We start from the raw sequence: 26,159 nt of genomic DNA, 5'->3' as shown, positions 1-26,159 counted from the left end.
ATTTCATCTTATGGTTTGAATTCAGATTAGATATATAGTATCTCTTTTGGCAATGAGAGTGAAAATGAATGCATTTAAAAAATGTCTTGTGACAAGTTGATAGTCATCTTGTTCCAGCTCCCTATTTTATAGAATCTAGGGTCTGTAGAGGTGAATAAACTTGCCGAGGTTATATATCCTGCTGTATTGCAACTTAAAATTAAGATTTTTATCAAGCTTTCTTTCCCCTGATTTTTTCTCCTACCATTAAATTATCATTTTAACTTGATTATACTTGTTCATCATGACAATACTTTAAAGTAGTGCTTTATTTTTTTATAAAATGATTTCTCCCCCTTTCATCCTCATTTATAATTTTATCAGCCTCTAGGACCAGGATGGAATTTTATTTGATATAATTTTGAAAATTCTGACTGTCTAACTAAGCTAAATGTCTTTGTGTTTGCCATATTTGGCATTTTGGTAGATGTTTGCTGTAATATTTTTTTTGTAAAGCTTTAACTCATTATGTTTAATTAAAAAAAAAAAAACCTTTTCACTTTTTTACTCAATTCTGCATGTATTCTTTCCTACTTTTATCTGTATTCCTTTGTTTGCTTTATTTTCTATTACCTGATCACTTTGTCTTTCTTGGGATTCTTAATTTTAATATTTCATCTGGCATGTCTTCCATATGAGAAAATGAGAATAAGGGAGAATTTGCACTAAGTTTTTAAGAACGACGAGTTTTGATTTTGCCCATAATTTTTGACAAACTGAAGCTACTTTAGTATATAAAATTAAAATTTTGAATTATTTCTCATACATGGTAAATCTGAAATATCTACAAGCTTATATGAAAATGTCCATTGAGAAAGTAACTTTATATTGCATATCATTCGCAGAAAAGATTTAAAGCTATTCTCATGTTCTAGTGATTATCATAGAAAACTGAGCTCATATTTGTAGATATATAATTTTAGATTTATTTAAAATAGCCACGTTATGCCTCCTTTGAAAATCTGGAGTTCCCATCAAAGAGCTATGATTTACAAATAGTAAACTCTTAGGGTCAGAGAGTTAAAACAAGTATATACCCAGATACCAGTGCTATATATAGGTCCCAGTTTTGACTTTAAAACAGAGACAGACCACTTCCATTTTAGGACTTGATTTGGACTCTGCAAATTCTGTGCCAGGTCATACCTGAGTGCAAATGGAATACAGTTTGGAAAGAGTAATGCTGTTGAAAATCACCTCCTATGGAAGTATGAACAGTGCTTTAGTCATCCGTTGATTAAGAATATTCTAGAACATTTTAAGTTCTGATTTGTATGGCACGAGTATTTTGAAATTTAAGTACTTGTTTTGGTGGAGAAAGTAGAAAGAGTTGAGGCTAAAATGATAACTTTTTAAATTCTTTCCTTTTACTTTGTTAAATAGTAATAAAAGTTCTTCAATTTTATCTTCTACTTCAACTTTTTACCATTTCCACTTTCTGGCTCCCTTCACTTCTCTCCCCTCTGCCACAAAAAAAAAGGGAGACCTGCTTCAAGTTTCAACAAACCTTAAGAAGTAACAAAAAAATGTTGAGATAAGATTGTGGAGCAGTGTGGAATGCCTGAAATTTTCTGTTCTGTTTTTGGATTAAAAGCTCATTCTTAGGTTTGCCAATACAACTTATCAATTATGTTGCTAATATTTCGTGGTTTTAGGAAATTCATTATAATTACAATGGATATTTCTATAAGATTCCCATAATACTATTTCATTTTTAAACTAGCAAACTTTTAAAATTAATTTTGTATGAAATGTGGAGATTAACTTGCGCTGAACTGAACTGTACTTTTCTGCAAGCTTTTTATTTTGTTCTAAAGACACTTTTACTTTATGACTTAGTTTAGCTTTGAAATACTTGTCATTTCTACCAGAAAAATCATCTCAGAGTCACAAACAAGAAATAGTCAAGGATTGGAGTAGATTTGCCCCTCCCATCTCCCAAATGAGAGCCAAACTTGCCTTTTCATTTGTTTTTTTACCATGGATAGACATGCTGTTAGCTCTAGTCCTTCTTCAGATTTTGTAACCTGATACTACGATTTCTAGCATTGTTTTTATTTTAGCAAGAATTAGTTACACTTATTTATAAGTGCACTTATATTACTTGTCAGTCAAATTAGCCTTTTCTTTTATCCAATTGTGTGAAGTTAGTAATTTGGCTCATGTGAATTACACATTCCTCAGAAGAGTATGTTCTATTAAACAAATTCTTTGACTTGATACAGTGGATAAATTTGCTGTAGAACTTTTTATTATATTATTAACTTAAATTCTACAGTAGAATTATGTAAAAAATAATCAAAATGTAGCTCGTTGAGTCCTTTGGTATCTGATTGTTAATTTCTCTTCCATAGAAAGGCAGTGTACAAAAGGAACAAAATTTAGTAACTCATGTCAATGAAAAGATCAATTAGAATATATTAGAAGTACCATGTAATTTATAAATATGTTTTATTATGTTACTTACATACAACTTTCCAGTGATCTAGCCTATAGAGAATGGTATGTGAGTTTATCATTTGAAAATGTTCCTTCAATATCTATTAAATGGTATGTCCTCCTCAAACACCTTCATCCCAAAACCATATGATATGTCTGTATTTTCCCCAGCTTTTCTTTCATTTAGAGTTTCCTTACCCATTTTTATTTATCTCTCCCTTGAAATTGGAAGCAACATTCTTAAAAGCTGATACTATCTTCATTCCTAAATAAAAGTCTTAAATGTGTGTAGACTAGAAGTGGGTACTTTTTTGGTACTAAAGGTATAATCTTTGACCTGTCATTTCCACTAGTCCAAATCCTTCTTGAATTCTTGGTCTCTGTAGTCCTTGTGATGAGCCATGGCCAGCCTGAGCCAGGCAACTGTAACGGTCCTAGGACTGATACGATCCATGAGTGTAATGGTGGTGATGGGTGGACTGATACCTTTCAGAATTGGAGAATTCATCCAAAGGTATGAATGTAGGGCCTTATAGCTTGGTCATATTATCAATTTATTTTTGTAGTTGATTATCATATTTATATAAGATATGTTTTCTAGGGGTAAGTTGGTAAATGAAAAATTGTAGCATCAATAAAAATTAGCTATCTTATGCTGTGAGACTAAGGATTCTGCTCAAATTGTATTTTAGAAAAGCCCTCTGGACAGTGGTGGATGTTGGCTTTAAATGTAATGTTGTGTTTTTTTGTGTGCCCTGTGATGAATGAGACAACTTCCATGCTGTTTTCATGTGTTGGTTTTAGGATCTAGTAGAGGACACTGAATTCTGATTGATGTCCTTAATTTGAAATATTCTTTTCCCTGGGGCAGTGCAGGGCAAAACTTTCTTGTTGAGAGATTAGTTTGTAATTGGGATGTGGTCATCTCTTACTTTATTTGATGAATTTTTTACCAGTAAGATTGAGAAATGAAAGTAGTCTTCTTAGAAACTGTCACTCATTGAATCATTTGCCAATCTCTCTTCTTGTTCTCCTTCCTTCCCTCTTCATCTCCAGCACCTTACTTATCTATCCCTTCATGCTGTAGCCTCCTTAACTACATGTTGGTTTCCATGGTGTAGAGCCTGACTTTAGTTATATGATACAGTTTTTGTGTTTGCATTTTCTATAACCAATAAACCATTAAGCAAAATCACTGTGCTCACAGTAGCATAGTTTAACTATGTGAGAAATAAGATATGTAAATATTCAATGGGATCAAAAGATTAGTTGAAATTGGAAAAGAGGCCTAAAAATATACAATTGAAACTTGGTATACAATACTTTCTTTGATTAAAATTTTGAATTTTTTATTATTTGTCTTCATATTATTTAATTCTGCTAAGTTCCCTATTCTTGAAAGGAATCAAAATGTTTATCAGAAGAATGAATTGAACAAATGTCCTGCTTGTGGTACTGTATTTTGATCTGCTACCATTTGGTGTCACTGTAGGGCAGGGCTTTTAAACTTTGTTCAGTAAAGACCTCCTTTTTTTTTTTTAATTGAAATATGTTGTAGGAAGTTCATGTACATTTCCCTGCATTAAAAGTGCCTCTTTTACAAATATACCATAATATTCATATTGCTAAACATTCAATTAACATAAAAATGTTTAATACTATGCAGATATCCTCAATATCTCACCATTCCAGTGTCTTCCCTACAAATAATCATTTTTAACAGTTTGTTGTCCTTTTTTCCTGTCCTCTTTCTTTGTATTTACAAATGCATACATGTTCTTATGCTCTTAAAAACTACATTATTTTGAAAACCTTTTTCACCATATAGTATAATTTGGAGATATTTTTCATGTTGTACTGTTTTTAAATTCTTGTGTAGTGTTTTAGGATATGCATCATGACTTTATCTTTCGTCCATTCCCTTAATGAAGGAAGACTGGTTGGTTGGTTTTTTTTCAGGGTTTAAAAAAATATTTCTGCATTCTTCTTTGTATATGTACTTGTGAGGCAGTATATCATAGAGGTTAAAAGGAGACTGTGAGCTCCCAGCTCTACCACTTACTTGCTAGGTAATCTTGGGTAGTTACGTGTTTTTCTGTACCTCAGTTTCCTCATTGAGGAAATGCATGATGTATTAGTTTCCTACTAGTATTGTAACAAGTCACCATAAACTTAGGGGCTTAAAACAATTCAAATTTTCTGTCCTACAGTTCTGGTAAGAAGTCCAACATGGGTCCGCAGGGTTGTGTTCTTTTTCAAGGTTCAAGGGAAACATATGTTTCCTTGTTTTTTTCAGCATCTAGAGGCTGCCCATATTCTCTGGTTCATGGTCTTGCATCATTCTGACCTCTGACTTTGTCATCATTGTTCTTCTCTGACTTTCTTGCCTCCCTCTTTCCTTCTTGTCTCCCCATTCTTTTGCAATTGCATTGGGTCCACCTGGGTATTCCGGGATAATGTCCCTGTCTGAAGATCTTTAGTTTGGTCACATATCAAGCCTCTTTGCCATATGAGATAACACATTCACAAGTTTAGGTGACTAGGAGTTAGTCATTTTGGTGGGGAAAGGGGAATGCTTTATTCTGTTTACTACAGGAACAATACATGACCTACCTCCTTTGGATTGTTTTGAGAATTAAATAAATTGATAAAATGAATACGTGGAAATTTCCTTATAATGCTGAGCTCTTTATAAAAGTTAGTTTCTATTACTAATATTAATATTATTTCTTTAGGAAAGAGTCCCAGAATTTGAATTGTAGGTCAAAAGGCATTTGCAACATTCATAGTTACCGCCAAATTGCTTGCTTTTCCAGGAGGTATATCAATTTATACTTTTATGAACAGTATAGGAGAGGACTGTTTTTTTTTTTTTTTTTTTGGTACCATCTCCAGTGCATAATATTATCCTGATATATTTCAGTTGGTGATTTTTTTTTTTTGCTTTTTATTTCCCTGATATTAAATGAAATTGAAGTAATTGTTATATATATATATATTTATCGGTATTTATATTTCTCCTTAGAAGTACCTGTTAACAGTGTTTGTTTACTTTACTGTGGTATTGTGGTGTTTCTTCCTTATAGTTTCTAGGAGCTCCATATATAACCAATATACTACTTTATAAATATTTGCAATTTTTCTCATTGCCTCCCACTTTTCTTAATTTATGGTATGTCCTATTTTTACATTTTTGAAGTTTGGTTGTAAAAGTGTATTAGCAGATACTTCTCAAATGTAAAAAAGTTTTATATACAAAAAGGTGAATTAAAATCCATACTGCTCATTTATTGAGAGGAATGTTTTTTGTCTATAGGGACACGCTTGATGCTTTGTACATAATAGTAGCATGGTATGTAGTAGTCAAGTCTTTGACTTAATTATGGAACATCTTTTAAACACACAAGATGTAGAGTGGAATACCACTGACTATCCCCACTGGCTCTCTAAAATCCTTCAGTTGCTCCTCATAACTTTTACCCCAAAAGTCTTAAAATGGCAATAGGGTTTTCTTTTAAAATTTATTTTGTATTAGAGAAGTTGTAGGTTTACAAAAAATATCATACAGGAAATACAGAGTTCCTATATGCCCCCTTTAACACAACATTCCCTATTATTAATATTTTGTATTAGTGTGGGGCCTTTTCTACAACTGATGAAATAATAGTATAAATATACTATGAGCTATAATTATGTTATAGATGTCACACTATTAACTATAGTCCTTAGTTTATATTAGGGATTGCTGTTTGTATTGTATAGTTTTATGTTTTGTTATTTTTAATTTAATCTAGTAACATATAAAACCTAAAATTTCACCTTTTAACCATATTCATATATATAATTATATACATATATACATAATTCATTACTTTTAATTACATTAACTGTGTTATACTATATTACCACTATTCATTACCAAAACTTTACTATCATCTCAAATAGAGACTCTGTACCAATAAACATTAAATCCTCATTTCATATCCCTACCTCAGCCCCTCATAATCTGTGGTCTGTCTTCTAACTCTATTTGTTCTTCTGTGTCTGACTTATTTCACTCAATATGATGTCTTCAAGTTTCATCCATTTTGTCAAGTGTTAGAGCGTAACAGAATTTTATTCCTTTTTATGGCCAAACAATATTCCATTGTATGTATATAATACATTTTGTTCATCTGTTCATTCATTGATGGACACTTGGCATTGCTTCCATCTTTTGACAATTATAAATAGTGCTATTATGAACATTAGTGTGCATATATCTATTTGAGACCTACTTTCAGTTGTTTTGGAGTGTATACCCAGAAGTGGGATTGCTGTGTCACATGGTAATACTTAACCTCCTGAGAAACTGCCAAATTGTTTTTCACAGTGGCTGCACCATTTAGCATTCCAACCAAAATGAACAAGTGTTCTATTTTGCCACATCCTCTCTAACAACTGTTCTTTTCTTTTTTTCTTTAATGGTAGGCATTCTAGTGAGTGTCAAATAACATTTCATTGTGGTTTTGATTTGCCTTTTCCTAATGGCTAGTGATGTTGAATATCTGTTCATGTTCTTATTAGTCATTGAATATTTTCTTGGAGAAATGTTTTTTCAAGTCTTTTGCCCACATTTTCAGTGGGTTGTTTGTTGATTTGTTGTTTAGTGGTAGAATTTCTTTGTGTATTCTGAATATTAAGCCCTTATCAGATATGTGACTTGCAAATATTTTCTCCAATTTTGTAGTTTGTCATTTTACTTTCATGATGAAGTCTTTGATAAACAAAAGTTTTTAATTTTGGTGAACACCATTTATCTTTTTTTTTTCTTTTGTTGCTCATGCTTAGCCTATTCCCTTACATGAGATTCTGATACTTCCCTATGTTTTCTTTTAGCGTATTTGCAGTTTAGGTTCTATATTTAAGTCTTTACCCCATTTGAGCTAAATTTTGTATGTTATGTAAAGTGCAAGTATACCTTCATTCTCTTGCATATTCAAATCCAGTTTTCCTGGCACCATTTGTTGAAAAGGCTATTCTTTCAACAAGAATGTTGTTCTTGGCATTCTTGTCAAAAAGTCAGTTGACCATAGACGTGAGAGTTTATTTCTGAACTCTCAATTCAATTCCATTGCTATATATATTTATCCTTGTCCCAGTCCCATGCTGTTTTGATATTGTAAGTTTTTAATAAGCTTTAAAATCAGGAAGTATTAGCCCCCTAACTTCATTCTTCTTTTTCAAGATGTTTTTGGCTATTTAGGCACCTTCCCCTTCCATATAAATTTGATATTGAGATTTCCATTTTTGCAAAAAAGTTGATTGGAATTTTTATTGAGATCATATTGCATCTGTAAATTGCTTTAGGTAGAATTGACATCTTAGCAATAGTTGTTCTTCCTATGTGTGAACATAGAATGGGAATGTCCTTCCATTTAGTTATGTCTTCTTTGATTTCTTTCAGCAATGTGTTGTAGTTTTCTGTTTACAAGCCCTTTATTCCTTGGTTAAATTCATTCCTAGATATTTGATTTTTCTGTCTGCTTTTATAAATGCAATTTTTTTCTTTATTTTTCTCTTCAGATTGTTCATTATGAGTTTATAGAAATACCACTGGTTTTTGCAGGTTCATCTTGCACACCTCCATTTTGCTGAATTTATGAACTTTAATAGATTTGTGGTGGAAAGTAAAGGAGTCTTTGAAGTATAACTGATATACAATAAGGTGCACATATTTAAAGTGTACAGTTTTTTTAATTGTGACATATCAATCCTGTGAAACCATCACCATAATCAAAGTAATAACCATTCCTCCAAATGTTTCCTCCAGCTCTATTGCAATCCATTCCTAGCCATCCCCTGGCATTAGGTCTTTAATGAAGCAATTCTTGCTAACTCTCCCACCTCACATCTTACTATTTCTTTTTGCTTCATCTTTGCTCAACAACTTGCTATGCTCTGAAAGTATGATGCTCAGGCTTACTACTATGCCCCTTTCCCCTTTCTTCCCCCTTTGTGATAGCCTTCAACAATCATGCCTGTTGTTCACTACACATTTTAGTATCCTTTCCTTTGTTACCATAGCACCTTGTGCAAATCTCCAAGTAACTCTTATTATACTGAAACGTAAGTGTTATTTTATAAGTCACCATCTTCATTTATGCTCTTAACTTTTTGGTGGACTGAGTATCTCATAGTCATATTTATAATCCCAGCGCGTGACACACCTTCTGGCATTTATGGACCACATATTAGTTAAATGAATCGTGAAATTTGGAAGAGATAAAGAGAAAGGATGGGAAAATACAGCAAGAACATTTTATGTAGAATAAATATATATTTTTAAGAACAAATATTTTTAAAATCAGTTTTTAAAATAAAAATCTTGAATATTTTTTAGAGATAATTTTTAAATTTTTAAGATGACTCTGTAGATAGTGATTTCTTTTTGGTGGAAAAAGAGTTAATTTAAAAGTTGACCAAGTTACCAATACCTTTGAAAACAAAGTCTTGAATTCACAAGGTTTTTGTTTGTTTGTTTGTTTGTTTGTTTTTTTGTCGGAATTCATCTCCCTAAGTGATTTTGCTCCTTAATTTATAGGCCACTCAGAGTTGGTCCTAATATTCTACTGCCCACTTGGTACCATACCTTAGACTAGACTATTTCCTGGTCCTTCTTTAACTCAGAAACCCACATTGTTTACATCTATAAATACTCAAAGGACCCTCGACAATAGTTCTTTGATAATGGTTTTATTTTTAATAGGTGTTGATGAAATTGTGATTTTTTATAAGAATTACAGCTTTTTGAAATACCTTCAGAACAGACTAAATAAAATAGATGAGGAAACTTAAATTATATCTCTACTGAATATTTGCTTTCCCAGACTAAATATCTCAATGTCTTTCTTTCATCCTTAGGTATTCATTATTACAAGTGCTGTGGAAATGTCCAAATATAAAATCAACCTAGTGTTAGCACTTTGAAACACTTAACAAAAGATATGCAGTTAGTCTGACATAATTTCTTCTTCAAGAACCCATTTTGGTTTCTTGTAATTACCACTTCCTTTTCTCTTTAATAATTAATCTTCAGTTCTTATCTTTTGATAATATAATCTTGCCGGTCTGAAGTTAACAGAATCTGCTATTTTATCTTCCTGGAAAATAGAAGTTTCATTCATCTGCTGCTGCTGTGTTTTGGTATCTGTATTAGTTCTCCACTGCTAAAAAAATTACCATACAGTGCATTGACTTAAACAGTGGCAATTTATTGGCACACAGTTTTAAGGCCATAAGGTGTCAGCAATGCAATGTTTCTTCCTTGAAGTCTCTAGCACTTGAGAGATGACTGCCTGCAATCCATGTCCTTGGCTTTTCTGTCACATGGCATTGCACTTGGCAGCGTATTCTTTCTCCTCAGCATTCTGTTGACTTCCACTTCTGGCTGCTCTCCATTGAGTCTCTCCTCTGTGTCCAATTTCCTTTGCTTATAAACACTTCATTCACTTAGGGCACACCTTAACTAATAATATCTTAGTTAAGATCCTATTAACAAATGAACTCACACCCACACAACCAGGGTTGGGATTTCTACATGTCAGTAATGGGGGACATGGTTCACTTACAACAATATCTGTCCAGTTGTCCAAAGTTCCTCAAATTCCATGTCAGTGCAATTTGGCAATGTCTTTTGAAAATCTTTCATGACCCAGGGAGAACATTTGTTTAGACTTTGAAATACCTAAGTAAAATGCATAATAAACTGTTATCTCATGTCTATATTCATAGCTATTTAAATCTTAGAGATATGCTTCTCTTAAGATCATAAGCACCCAGCTGTTTCTCAGTTATTCTTATCACTTTATCTTACAACCTCTTGACATTCTTCTATTAATATCTAGGACTTAATATAAGTTCAGTAGTGCAGATGGCTTTTCTTTCACCTAGTTCAGGGCTTATTAATTGAGTTTGCCTTCAGTGTTCATTGATTTGTAGCCTAAAATTCTTCAGCCATTTAATGCTTCTATATTTTTCTAATGAACTGATTTCAGCCTTCCATCTCCTTTAGCAGCCTAAATAATAATCACAATGCCTTTTGAATTTTTAATTAAGCTGATTGAAGTTTTGTTGCTTTAGGTAGTTAAAATCAGTCATCAGCTGAAAAATATCTTCACCTTGCTTACCCTAATATATTATTCTGTCTGAAGATCTTTTTCCTCACAGATTTCTTCTGAGTTCTTCCTATATGAACACTGTGGAGTTACATGTTGATATAGCTACTAGAAGGAAGTATACATCTTTTCTTTCTGTGTTTAACAGGTAGTCCAAATAATATGCATAATAGATTTATTGATTTAACGAAATGTACTGAAATTCTCAGAAAATTAGAGGCCTTTTTATGGTTGAACTTAACGTTGCTTCACTTCTGGTAATGGGTATGTTTAAGAACCTTTCTTTATTAATTTGACTTCTCACTAGATGATTCTGGAGAAATGGCTCTAGTTATCAATTTTTTTTATACGTACAGGCTTCAGCCTTTTGGTATCACAGAGGCTTGGATTGCAGTTACTACAAGGTTTAACTTAAACTTTCAGGTCATATTGGTAACTACACCAAAGTTTTACTTGAATATTTTGTCTCCTTCATTCGTTCATTGATTAATTCATATTTATTGAGCATCTACTATTTGCTTAGGCATTGCTCTAGGCTCTGAATTCATTGCAGTGACCATGTGCCTTAAGCATTATGGGTGTTTCATTTTAGTTGGGGACAGGAACAATACACATAAACAAATCTAATATCAGGTAGTAATAAATGTTCTATATGAAGCAGTGGAGTGAGTCTATGTATATGTATATGTGTATGTGTGATTACTATGGACTGAGAAGGCATCTCTGGAGAGGTAATATTTGGGCAGAAGCTTGAATGACTGTAGTTATACTATGAATATTTTAGGGAAGCATATAACAGACTGGGGGGTGGGGTGGCTTCAAGCACCAAGACCTTGAGGGCTAAGTGTGTTTCATGTATTCAAGTATCACTGAGGCATCCTAAACGAGGGAGTATAGTAGGCGATGACATTAGCGAGACCATCAGAACCTTGATCATGCAAGGCCATGCATGCCGTGGCATGAAGCCCAGGAATTTTATTCCATGAAAGCCGTTGGGAAGTTTTAGACAATGAGTGAAATGTCAGTTGTGCAGGAAACAGATTGTGGGGAGGAGCTGTAGACATAAATTGAAACCACTGACCAGTTGGGAAATTATTACAGTGACCTAAATATTTAGGTGATAAATAGTAGTGGCTTAACAGTATTACTGTTGAGAAGTGGTCAAATTTTGGATTGTTTGGAGAGTAAGGAAGATGCGATTTCTAATAGACAGGATTTGGGAAATAGAGGGAGTCGTGGATGACCTCAAGATTCTTGACCTGCTCAATTAGTTTTCGTTTACAGAGATGAGGGAAAGTCTTCAAGTGGAGCATGTTGTGGGAGAAAGATCACTGAAAATATCTCTGGATATCTAAATGGATATTTGAGGTGTGCAATTGATATATAAGCTGGGGGTTCAGGGCTAGAGATGAAAATTTGGGAACTAGTAGTATATAGGTTGCATTTAAAGCTATGGGACTGGATGAGATCCCCTCAGGAGTGAATTAGAAATGTAACAGGAGAGGAAATGAAAGACAAGGTGAAATATGCAAACCTTACTGTTTTTCTCATTCTTTTCCCTGGAGAAGAACTGATCATCAGCAAGGTTTTGTTTTTTTTTTTTGCTGCTGGTTACCACCTCTCTGTGGAAAATTGCATCCCTGGTCTTGGGAATTGTACAAGGTGATTTTATAATATGACAGTATTGCAGTTTGTTTCAAGAAAACCAAGCCTGATCTGGGTTGAGAGGGCTGTTTGACATTTGTAGAGTATATAAGTCATCAGGGACTTTTGGAAAGAATCTAGTGGGCATGAGAATGTGTCTGTGGGAAAAAAAGTAAAAACTTTTTGCCTCCAGACCTTGCTTGCATAAGAAAGAAAATTGAATAATTTCCGATACACCATCATAATAAATGTATAATGCCTATATTATGAACTAAGATGAAGTTAAAATGCCAAAAGTGTGCGGGCATATTCCTTGATAAAATAACTCTCATTTAATCAAGGGATTGCATTCATTTAGTTCAAATCTACATCAAAATAGTAATATCAAATCTTGCCATTAAGAGGAAAAAAATCACTTGCATACTACCAATTGTGTTCTTTGTAGAGTGGGAGGATAAGTGGAATTGAACTCTGAATGAATTCACTTATGAGCTTTTGTTACCCTTGTTCCTTGAAATTAGTAGAATGTCAGCTACATTAAATAACTCTGCAATTCTTTAATTTATTATAACTAATAAAAACACAGCATGGTCAGAATAATATGCTCTTTCATTGAGTTGCTAACATTAGTGGATTTCTAAAAAAGTTTAAATTTTCAACTGTAATTTATATTGATCCTCCCCTTCACTTGGTTGAGAAAGGTACAAAATTGTGCTTATGGTTTATTTTTAAATAGTCATGTTCAGTATGCATGTAAAATTTGTGAAAGAATTCAATAGTATTCAGAAATTATATATATCTCAATTTATCTTCAACAAAGTCTATTCTTTATGCAACAGTGAAGAGCTTAAATCAGATAATAACCTGTCTCCATAATTTATAACCCAGCTGTGGCTTTTAGTCTCAGAGGAAAACCCAATGGTCTCCAAGGCATTATGTAACCTGACCCCACCCTGTGGATCTCTTACCTCATCTACCACTTTCCTGTTTACTAATTCAACTTTAACTGCATGACCTCTATGCATATTGTGTCTCATTCTTGTGCAGACACAGAAGTCTCATTCTTGAGAGTTTTACACTTGCTTTTGGGGGTTTTACACGTGCTGGTTACTCTCCTTTGACCTTGTATCCTCCATATATCCAAATGGCTTATGGTTTTCATCAGTTTCTAGGATCCCCAGAGCTCATATTGAGACATGAGCTTGGGGTGTTTACTTTCTTTGTATAGAAACAGGCTTGAAGAGTATAATTTAAGTTAATAAATAACTAATTGGGGTAAGCTTCTATTCTGATATTAGTTGCCATGTTGAAGCCAGACAGGAGCCTAAGAGCTTCCTGTCTCTAGCTTTCCGTCTAAGTCTATTTAACTGTAGATCTTATCTTCAGGAATCCTGTGACATTAAGATCACCCAATTGCATTTAATAACAGCTGGTTAATTGTTATGGAAAATGTACTCAAGGACAAAAATAGAAACAAGTAAACAAACAAAACCTCATTTAACTATTTTTCTGATATATAAAATAGCCAGTTAGCCTTATGCTTGTAAATCATCTCATGTAATGGGATAACTAGAGGAGATTAAATCTTATCTACATTGGATTTGTTTGTTTTTTAAATGTTTTTTCAGACTTGATATACTTAGAAGATCAGAGTGGGTTTCAGGTCAATGGCATATGTATAGCCCTGAAAGAGCCACCATTGAGAAGCCAAGCAAATTGAATAGTGATGTTCAGTTGCAAAATGTCTTTATATATGTTTTTCTGATACATCCCTTACAATGGCCCCTTACAATCTGCAAGAACTGAAACTCATATAGAATTGGTAACTTAACCCAAAATTCCTACATACTCCATAAGGAAAAGAGAGGAATTCAAACCTAAGTTTTCTGATTTTACCTTTCTATGTTTCATTCCAGTATACAATACTCTTCCCAGGTACAGGGTTTCTGATAAATTGACAAGTAATATATACAGGAGGTAGGAAAAAGCAAATGAGTGCAAAGGAAGAGGTTTTTAATGAAACTTAGCCTATATTACGTATTTGCTTAGAACCAGTCCTGTCCTATCTCTTACTCTTTTTCTTTTTTTTCATAAACCAAATACTGTTTTCTGTTTTCAGAAAAATAGATCCCCAAAAGGACAGGGTCCTTGTGCCTTACCACAAAATCCTGGGTGTGTGTTCTGGCCTCTGCATTGTGAACTGCCTCTCTGAATCATTCCTCTTTCCTCTTACAGCCTGACTACGGCCCTCACTTGAGAAGGCCTTTCCCTTTCTTTTCTTCTGAATACCAGAGAAAATGGGACTGTGGGACTAAGGGTAATGGCCCTTGAAAACTTTTCTGGAATACCTAGTACTACTTGTATAAAGTTTTATTTAACTTATATTGCATTGTAACTCTGGGGCCAGATGGTATTGTTTGGGTCCCATATATATGAGGTTAATTATAGTACTTGTTGAAATTTTTTTCACTTTGCTTATATAGTTTTTTATATTGAATTGTACATTTCATTTTAATAGCCTTATCTTCTGTGCCAGACTGAGCTAGTTTGAAAGAATTGTTGTTGTTTTTTTTCCTTTCCTCTAACATTGGGTCAAATTTCCTGGCCTGCAACTCAGGAATTATCCATTATGACTGTTGTTTTTCCAAGAATCACAATTTCATATCCAAGTTCAGATATTATATTCAGTTAGGGGGAAGGTAGGGGAAAAGCTCATGTAAATACAGATACCACCAACATCACCACCATTTTCCAAGTTTTTATCTGCTAGTAAAATAGAATTATTGTAGTGTGTCTATACTGTACCACTTAAGTTCATTGACTTTCATTAAATAGTCAAAACATAAATAGTTGAAATTTTAATTTTTTAGTGGTTCTCATATTTTGTGTCTTTACACTGATACTGTGATGGGCCGTTGTTTATTCTGTCACATTTTTGTTCATTGCTTTCACTTTATGTATCTTTTTCTTCCTGTAGTAGGCTATGAATTTTTATGTTGTGGGCAAGTAGAGTCTTTCTATTCTATTTAATCAATGTTTCTTTCATAAGTAGCTCCCCTTGGAACCATTAGCCATAGTAAAGCACCTGAATCATTCTGATCTATTGAATGCTAGTATGTTCTGAAAGGATTTAAGGTTTCAGAAGCTTTGTATTATGGGTTTCTTTGACACTGTTTATTTTAGCTTTTGCTAAGTTTGACCCAGAATTTTTTAAAGATATTTGTAGTTTGAATGTAATTGAAACTAGTTCACTTAGCTTCATGGTAATCGTTTCCTTTCTTTGCTCAATTCTTTGTTATTTTCTTCTAATTCAATTAGATTTTTGTACTTTTTTGGTCTTCTTTGATTTTCTAAGTTTTTTTTTTCCCTTAGGAGGGACTATGTCTGCTATATTCTTAATTCCTTATTTCTTATTTCTTATAACCTCCTTTGGAAACTATTTATGATTCTGACTACCATCTCTAGTAATTGTCTGTCTTGCCAGTAAAAGACAACTTATCCCCCAACTTTGTCCTGCCCAGAATTCAGGTTTCTACCTATTTTTTTTCCCTGCCCATTGGTCTTTACTATCTAATATCATATTTTATTAGTTATGTCCTCTGCCTGACTCCCATGCTTAGTCTTTGTCTCTGTAGACCTTCCTTTGTCTCACTACACTTGGTATCTACATAGTTCTTCCATGCTACCTAAAATCAGGCCAGAGACTTAGCCCCTTTGGCATCTTTGAACAAAACATTGGACACACTTTACTACTGAAGGGCAGAGGGATTGCCTAAAAAATATATTGCAGTGATTTGCTTTGAATATTCCCAAAATGACTGACCAAATCAGTGGCTTGAATTGAAGCGTGAACACAAAATGAACTTTTGAAAGGACATTGATTTATTTTTAGAAGTCCATGAATGAGTTTTATTTGTCCTAATACAGGAACAGAGAATAAAATGGCTACCGCCAGTCAATATTAAGAAACACAACAAATTATCATTCTTATGTTTGAAATAAATACAGAAATACCCCAATTAATATTCTGGCACCAAAGTAAGAGAGAGAATTTGTAAAAATGGCCTGTAAAAAATCAAAATAAAATCAAGGAATTGGGCATTGTAGTAATTAGGTTCAGGTGTCAATTTGCCCAGATGATGGAGCCCAGTTTGGTGGCTGTGAACTTAAATCATCAGCACATGAATTTCGTCTATGGTTGATTACAGCTGGGGTGGACTAAGAGAAGTGCATTCTGCAATAAGTGATATTTAACTTAATTAGCTTGAGGCTTAAAAGAAAGGTCAGAAGAGAGCTCAGCAGCTCAGCATAGTTCAGGACAGCTCAGCTCAAGCTGACTTAGACCAGCTCAGACTCAGGCATTTGGAGATGCAGAAAGGAATTGCCCCCAAGAAAGCCATTTGAACCAGATGCGCAGAGGGAAGGTCAGCAGACATCATTTTGTGCCTTGTCATGTGACAGAAGAAAGCCAGCTGCCTTTCCTCTGAAGAACTGTAAATTTGTAATAAAATTAATCCCCTTTAAGAAAGCCAGTCCATTTCTGGTATATTATATTCCAGCAGCATTAGCAAACTAAAACAGCCATTTAAGAGTGATTTTAAAGTGTAAACTATTTAGCAAAAGTTATAGGAAAAGACTCTGAAAATTAATCTGTAACATAGAGTGCTTTTCCTGTGTCACTGTCTCCACTAATCCTCACCTGCCTCACTCTGCTCCCCAGGTACCACCCAGATGTTGGCATCCGCTAGTGATATCAGCTTCTGATGATAGAGTAAAAGGGTCAGCTGGCTGGAGTTGTGGCCAAAGATTTGACTCTCTGATGCTACATTTTTTGCTCGGATCATTCCTCCAGCTTCAACTTTTCCATTTATTCTGTGACTAACTAATCCTTACCTAGTCAACTGATCTGTCTTGAGCATGTAATTAACTAACCATTTGGAAGTTCAAAAGATTTAGCCAAAGTGAGCAAATGTAAATAATAATATGTTTAATATATGTTTATGGTATATGTTTAAGATGTTTATGTTTATGACATTTCAATGATGTCTCAGTCTCTTTTCTGTTAAATGGAATTCTGAAAGTCACATAGCAATTGCCACGCTTATAGTGTTTTTGTTTCATTAACCTTAATTAAATGGCAATGGAAAGCCAAATTCAAAGTAGAGTAATGTGTGGAGATTAATGTTAGAACAATATGGCTGAGAAAAGATATAGTCTCAGAGATAGTGATTCTTGGATGTGTGGAAATTAATTTTAAAACAGTATTGCTGAGAAAAGGTATAGTCTCAGAGATAGTGATTCTTGAACAGCTCATTGACTATATGTATTTTAGAATTTGCCATTTGTTGATAAGCTACTTTATTTCAGGCCTGTGCTGCATGTTTTATATGCATTATCTTTTTCCCCATAGCAGCCAGTGACCTATGATTATAAAACTAATGAGATTATATCACCTCTGAGACAGAATACTCTAAAGATTTCTGAAATTTGCTTCATGTCATATTAATATAGTAATATAATTTTCTTTGATTAGAATTAGCATGGTATATATTTTTCTGACCTTTTCTTTTTTTTTTTTATTTTTTATTTTTATTATTTTTTTTTATTAATTAAAAAAAGAATTAACAAAACAATTAGAAATCATTCCAATCTACATGTACAATCAGTAATTCTTAATAACATCACATAGTTGCATATTCATCATTTCTTAGTACATTTGCATCAATTTAGAAAAAGAAATAAAAAGACAACAGAATAAGAATTAAAACAATAATAGAAAGAAAAAAAAACAAAAACAAAAAACCTATACCTCACATGCAGCTTCATTCAGTGTTTTAACATAATTGCATTACAATTGGGTAGTATTGTGCTGTCCATTTCTGAGTTTTTATATCCAGTCCCGTTGTACAGTCTGTATCCCTTCATCTCCAATTATCCCTTCTCTTTTTTTTTTTTTTTTAATTAACAGAAAAAAAGAAATTAACCCAACATTTAGAGATCATACCATTCTACACATGCAATCATTAATTCTTAACATCATCACATAGATGCATGATCATCATTTCTTAGTACATTTGCATTGGTTTAGAAGAACTAGCAACATAACCGAAAAAGATATAGAATGTTAATATAGAGAAAAAAATAAAAGTAATAATAGTAAAATCAAAACAAAACAAAACAAAACAAAACAAAAACCTATAGCTCAGATGCAGCTTCATTCAGTGTTTTAACATGATTACTTTACAATTAGGTATTATTGTGCTGTCCATTTTTGAGTTTTTGTATCTAGTCCTGTTGCACAGTCTGTATCCCTTCAGCTTCAATTACCCATTGTCTTACCCTGTTTCTAACTCCTGCTGAACTCTGTTACCAATGACATATTTCAAGTTTATTCTCGAATGTCCGTTCACATCAGTGGGACCATACAGTATTTGTCCTTTAGTTTTTGGCTGGATTCACTCAGCATAATATTCTCTAGGTCCATCCATGTTATTACATGGTTCATAAGTTTATCTTGTCTTAAAGCTGCATAATATTCCATCGTATGTATATACCACAGTTTGTTTAGCCACTCTTCTGTTGATGGAGATTTTGGCTGTTTCCATCTCTTTGCAATTGTAAATAATGCTGCTATAAACATTGGTGTGCAAATGTCCGTTTGTGTCTTTGCCCTTAAGTCCTTTGAGTAGATACCTAGCAATGGTATTGCTGGGTCGTATGGCAATTCTATATTCAGCTTTTTGAGGAACCGCCAAACTGCCTTCCACAGTGGTTGCACCCTTTGACATTCCCACCAACAGTGGATAAGTGTGCCTCTTTCTCCGCATCCTCTCCAGCACTTGTCATTTTCTGTTTTGTTGATAATGGCCATTCTGGTGGGTGTGAGATGATATCTCATTGTGGTTTTGATTTGCATTTCTCTAATGGCCAGGGACATTGAGCATCTCTTCATGTGCCTCTTGGCCATCCGTATTTCCTCTTCTGAGAGGTGTCTGTTCAAGTCTTTTTCCCATTTTGTAATTGGGTTGGCTGTCTTTTTGTTGTTGAGATGAACAATCTCTTTATAAATTCTGGATACTAGACCTTTATCTGATATATCATTTCCAAATATTGTCTCCCATTGTGAAGGCTGTCTTTCTACTTTCTTGATGAAGTTCTTTGATGCACAAAAGTGTTTAATTTTGAGGAGTTCCCATTTATTTATTTCCTTCTTCAGTGCTCTTGCTTTAGGTTTAAGGTCCATAAAACCGCCTCCAGTTGTAAGATCCATAAGATATCTCCCAACATTTTCCTCTAACTGTTTTATGGTCTTAGACCTAATGTTTAGATCTTTGATCCATTTTGAGTTAACTTTTGTATAGGGTGTGAGAGATGGGTCTTCTTTCATTCTTTTGCATATGGATATCCAGTTCTCTAGGCACCATTTATTGAAGAGACTGCTCTGTCCCAGGTGAGTTGGCTTGACTGCCTTATCAAAGATCAAATGTCCATAGATGAGAGGGTCTATATCTGAGCACTCTATTCGATTCCATTGGTCGATATATCTATCTTTATGCCAATACCATGCTGTTTTGACCACTGTGGCTTCATAATATGCCTTAAAGTCAGGCAGCGCGAGACCTCCAGCTTCGTTTTTTTTCCTCAAGATGTTTTTAGCAATTCGGGGCACCCTGCCCTTCCAGATAAATTTGCTTATTGGTTTTTCTATTTCTGAAAAATAAGTTGTTGGTGACCTTTTCTTTTTAAACCTACTTGTGTAATAGGCAGCATATAGTTGTCTTTCTTTTTTATCTATTCTGAGGACTATGCCTTTTAATTGGAGTGTTTAGGCTATTTTTATTTAATGAGATTATTCATATGGCAGGATTTGATTCTACTGTCTTGCTGTTTTCTGTTTATCTCAACTATTTGTTACATTTTTTTCTTCATTTTAAAAAATTATTTTTAGTGATTCTATTTCATCCTTTTGTTGACTCATTAGTTGTTGCTCTTTGTTTTCCTTATTAATGATTGATCACCTCCAAATGATATTATACCACTTTATATATAATTTCCTTACAACAGTATACTCCCCATTTTCCCCCTCACATGCTTTGTACTGTTGTCATACATTTTGTTTCTGTGTGTGTTATAAAACTCTCACTACATTATTATTTTTTCATTAAACAGTCCATTTTGTTTGGAAGATATTAAAAACAGAAAAGTCTTTAGTATCTACATGCATATATACCATGTTGGTATTCTTTACTCCTTTGTTTGAATCTAGGTTTGTATCTGGAATGATTTCCTTTCTGCTTGAAGGATTACCATTACTATTTCTTATTAGTGCAAATATATTTCTTTCAGCTCTTGTATGTTTGAAAAGGCTTTGTTTCTCCATCTTTGAAAACTGTTTTCATGGGTACAAAATTGCAGGTTGACAGTTTTTATCTTCCAGGATTTTGAACATTTTTCTGCACTGTCTTCTCATTTGTATTATTTTCTTCAAGAAATCTGCTGTCCTTCTTTACTCTGTTCCTCTCTACATGAATATTTTTTCTCTGACTGCTTTGAAGATTTTCTCTTTATCACTAGATTTAGGCAATTTGATAATGATGTACTCTGGATAGAGTTTTCTTCATACTTCTTCTGCTTGAGTTTCCTTGAGTTTCTTAGATATATGGGTTTATACTTCTCATCAAATTTGGAAATTTTTAGCCTTTATTTTTTCATATTTTTTTTGAACTTCTCTCCATCACAGATTTTAGTTATACAAATAGCAGGCTTCCTGAAGTTTTTACACAGATCATTGATGCTTCTTTCTCTTTCATTTCAGATAGTCTCAATTGCTGTGTCTTCAAGTTCACTTATCTTCTGCAGTGTCTAATTGTTATTCACATTTAGTTATCTCAGACATTGTAGTTTTCTTCTCTAGAAGTTCAGTTTGGGTATTTTTCATGTTTTCCATGTCTTTCCTTAAAATTTCAATGTTTTTTCCATCTTCTTGAACATATAAAATATTGTTTTAATTACTGTTTTGATGTCCCTTTATCACCATTCTATCATCTGTACTTTTCTGGATCTGTCTCTTTTTATTAACTTTTCTTCTCATTATGGGTTACATTTTTCTGTTTCTTTGTTGCATACATGATAATTTTTATTTGGATGCCAAATTAAAATGCTACTATTTTGGTTTCTAGATATTTTTGTTACAAATATTTCTGAGTTTTGTTCTGAGAGACCATTCATTTACTTGGCAACAGTTTGATACTTTCAAGGCATGTTTTTAATTTTTTTCAGTTGGGATCAGAGTAGCCTTTAATCTAAGGCTCATTTTCACCCATTATTGATGTAATCCCTGCCTGAAATAGTCTACTGAGCGACCTATGAATTATGAGGTTTCTCCATTCTGGTTGGTAGAAATGGGTACTATGCCTAGCCCTGTGTGAGCATCAGGCACTTTACAGGATTCTTTCCCTTACTTTGATAGTTTCTTTCCTCATGTATATGTGGCGATCAGTTCTTTATCTGAAGACTTAAAGGGGAATCTCTTCATATCTCCAAAGATTTGTGTCTATGTAACTCTTTCCTTTCTGGCACTCTGTCCTGAGAACTCTAGCAAGTTTTGTACTCCTTGACTATAACTTTCCTCTCTTCAACTCCTGGAGACCTCTTGGCTCTGCCTGGATTCTCTCTCCCAGCAGTAAGTTGGGAGCAATCTGGGACTCACCTTGTTGATTCCTTTCTCTGATACTTCACTGTCCCCTACTGCCTGGTGTGAAAATTGGAAATGACTGCTTCAGGCTTGGGATAAGTTTAGTCCCTTGGCCAGAAAGGGAATTTATTCCACCTTGGCCAGAAAGGGAATTCCCCTTAGGCCTACTAATGATGTCTAATTTCACTATAATCTCTAAGATGCTCTGCTCTCTATTTCTTCAACTTCATCTTTAACCATTCTCCTTCTTTTCTACTGTGTTTCAACTGTATTCATTTTCTTGTTCCCACCTCGCACTTATGCCTTTACTCTTGCTGTGGCTTTTGCTTCAACCAAAGTATTACTTCCCCAGCGAAGTACACATTATAATGATTTCAGCCCCAATCATTGTCTATCTAAATTTCTCTATTTTTTTTATTTCTTCATGACACTCATTCTATCAAAAATGATCTTTCAGTCTGTTTTATTGTAATGCTGCCTCTCTCTTTCTGCTAACGTATGGTACACTTCATGTGGGCCAGATCTTTGTCTTCTGATTTTGTTGTGAATCTCTAAGGCCTGAAACAGTGTTTGGCACAGGATAAGCATTTAATGAATATTTGATATATAAATGAATGAATAATTATCCCTGATTCCACATAAGTCCAGAAATGGGCATTACCATTTCATTGATGGGGCAGTTTGTTTACTCAGCTAGTAACTATTACAGCTCAGATGTAAACCAAAGTTAGTAAGACCACAGGCTGCAAAATCAGTGTGTCAAAATAACTGCATTTTGTTACATAAGCAAAATATTGAAAAATGAAATACCATAAAAAAGTGCATAGTATGTGTAAAGTGTACAAAGGAAAACTATATGACATTGTGAGAGGAATTAAAGTTATAAATAAATGGAGATGTAGACCATACTCATAGATTGGAATACACCATATTCTTAAGATGTTATTTCTCCCCTAGATGATCTCTATAGATCACACACATTTCCATTACAAATCCCAGCAGGTTTTATTAAAGAGATTGACAGGTAGTTACTGAAACTCATATGGAATGTTAAGAACCTAGAATAGACAAAATCAATTTTGAAAAAGAACAAAGTAGTCTTACTCATTGCTGTGCAAGTAGTAAGGTTGTGGCTTAAATATATACAAATATTTCTTTTTTTTTCTAGGATATCTAGAAATAGACCCACAAGATAATACCAGTTGATTTTCCAGTGAAGGCTTTAAGGCCATTGAATGGAGAAGGGGACTTTTTTCTATCAATTGGTGTTCCAAAACCTGTATGTTCCATGCACTAAAAAGATTCTCATCTCCTACAGCATATCATGCAAAATAATTAATTAGGAAGGATTACAGACCTAAAACGATATAGCACTCAGAGTAAAATACATTGGTGAAGGGAATATAAAATGGTATAAATCATTTTAAAAAATACTTTATATACTTAGTCTAAAACATAATAGCCTGGGTTATTTTCCTGGGGTTGTCTTAACAAATTTCCACAATATTTGTGGCTTAAAACAAAAAATTTATTCTCTTTACGTTTTGGAGGCCAAATGTGTGAAATCAGGGTGTTGGCAGTTTTAGTTGCTTCTGGAGGCTCTGAGAAGAATCTGTTCCATGCCTTTCTCCTAGCTTCTGGTGGCTGCTGGCAATCTTGGGCATTCCTTGGTTTCTGGATACAAAGCTACCATCTTTGCCTCCATCTTCACAGCTCCTTATCCCCAAGTCTCTGTGTCTCTTTCTCTTTTTTCTCTTACAAGGATACCAGTCATTGGATTTAGGGCCCAACCTAAATTCTGGATGGTCTCATTTTCAGATCCTTTTAGTTTAAATATATCTGCAAAGATTCTGTTTCCAATTAAGAGTATGCTCTCAGGTACTGGGCTTAGGACAGTGTATCCTTCTGGTGGTCACTGTTCAAACCACAACATATCCCAAAACTAGAAAGAACCCCGAAGTCTATCAATAGAAAAATGAATTAAAAAAAAGTTTTTGTATATCCTTGCAATGAAATAGTACTCATTAATAAAAAGGTCTGAATCACACTTCATATGAATTAATCTCACAGTTATTTGGTTGAATGAAAGACACCAGACACCAAGTATTTACCATATAGTTTCATTAATATAAATTTCAAGAATAGACAAAACTAAGTAATTGCGACAGAAATCAAAATATTGGTTTCCTGTTGTGCAATGGGGATTGTATGGAAACTGTCATGAATGAATTTAAGAAGCTAAGATGATTCTGGGTTTTTATGCCAGCTTTTTAATTCAGCAGATATGAAGCATGCTAGGAGAGTTTGCTAAGACTGCCAAATTAAATAGGAAGTCTCTAGCTTTACCACTCATAGCTTTCTTTACCACTTGCATATATACCATGTTGATATTCTTCATTTCTTTGTTTGAATCTAGAGTTGTATCTAGATTTTAAATGGCTACAGAATTTATTTTGACCTGTGAATTATCAGTGGTCTAGAACTGATAAGGATTTGTGAACAAAGGTAAAGCCATATCTATAACGAACTGTCTTTTTGTTGACTAGATGGAGAGATATTCATTTATCTTTTTAATATTTTTGTACATCTCTTGGCTACACTTTGCTCCTATGAGATATGTAAAAATAATGAACCATATATAGTTTGTCGTTGTGTAGTTGTCTTAAGTTTAGATTAGCAGGCTTTAGTACCATAAAAGAACACTTTAAAAAACCACATTAAAAACAGGTGTTGAGTGGTATGATGGTGGATCAGTGGCAGGGTTTTCGCCTGCTGTGCTGAGACCCAGGTTCAATTCCTGGTGCCTGCCCATACAAAATATATATATATATATATATATATTTGTATATATATCCTGAGCACTACCTGTGCATAAGGCACTCAGATAACTTTTTTTGTTGTTTTTAATTCCTTTCTTGAATATGGGATTTTCACCCTGGTAATGAAATGATCTTTTCTTTTTTTCTGAGAATTCTGGAGATCATGAAAATATTGTCAATTTAGTTATGAAGGATAAGTAGTTTAATTGAAGAAATTTTTCTTTAAATTTTAAGCGTCTTAATTCCTTATTAGATCATTTCTTTCTCAAGTGCCACTTTCTTCTCCTGACATTTTTCTCACATTCTTCCTCTTATCATACCTCTTTCCCACCGAGAACTGAAGAAGAATTAGTTAACAGAAAAGTATGAGTGGAAAGTGCAGTTTGGAGAAGACAACAAAGTAAATCTGTTTAAGTATTAAAAATTCAGCACAATAGTAAATAATTGGGTATACTAAAGAAAAAGGAAAGAAATATCAGTATAGTATCAAGCAGAGCTCACAGTAAGGTCCTTCTCCATAGTGGGTTTCTAATAACTCCTATGGGGACATTCTTACTCATATGAAAGCAAAGTAGAAAGAAGTTTGGACTCTAGATGATTTTTGAATTGTAGTTATAAATTCTCATTTTATGATATTGTGGGTGGTAAGAACACTTGATTCATAGAAAGTTAGCTCTAGGCCCAGGTCCTACTAGCCATGTGACCTTGAAGGAGTCATTTAACCTTCCTCAAACTCTGTTACATTATTCCTTATAATTATGAAGTGTGTGAACTAAAGTGTTAGAGTATCATAAAGATTGATGTCAATTAAGATGAGAAGCTAGCTTTTCAATCAATAGGTTACTGTAGTAATAGAAAGTTAAATGATTGGCTATATAGTTGTATAATGACTTTAGGGAAGAATAACAAGAGATATGCAGTGTGCACTAAAATTTCTTTGGACATGAGCCTATATGAGCCTGCACAGCATCTAAAGGAGGAAAAAACAAATTTTGACAAAGTGGGCTATTGAAAACCTCTTATTTATAAAAGAAACTTTTATAAGGAAAACTAGAAAAGATATTAAGCATAACTGGTATGAAATGTCAAATTGATTCTGGGTTATTTACCCATAAAATAATGTATAAGATTAAAAGGTTATGTGAAAACATAAACATAATAAGATTATGGAACATTACATCTCCCTGGAAATGTTTTTCTACTTTTTACCCTTTAAGACAGATGGGAAGAATAAGATGATATGTGCTGCAAGGGCAGCAATTGGCTTCTGGGCCTCTCCCGGCACTGAGCTGCACCCAGTGAATGCTTGTTGGCTCACTGATTTTCTGAAGGTCTTTTAATTTTACTTTGTCCCTGCTCCAACAACAC

The 26,159-nt window shown here is 33.7% G+C and overlaps 1 protein-coding gene across 6 annotated transcripts in view; it reads left to right on the top strand.

The window, feature by feature from the left end:
• DIAPH3 (diaphanous related formin 3) overlaps positions 1 to 26,159 on the top strand; it is a 609,701-nt gene that overhangs the window by 325,897 nt on the left and 257,645 nt on the right. The window lies entirely within an intron of this gene.

This window comes from Tamandua tetradactyla, chromosome 4 (assembly GCF_023851605.1).
Source record: "Tamandua tetradactyla isolate mTamTet1 chromosome 4, mTamTet1.pri, whole genome shotgun sequence".
Taxonomy (NCBI): Eukaryota; Metazoa; Chordata; class Mammalia; order Pilosa; family Myrmecophagidae; genus Tamandua; species Tamandua tetradactyla.
The sequence above is the reverse complement of the archived record's forward strand: the minus strand, read 5'-3'. Positions and strand labels throughout refer to the sequence as shown.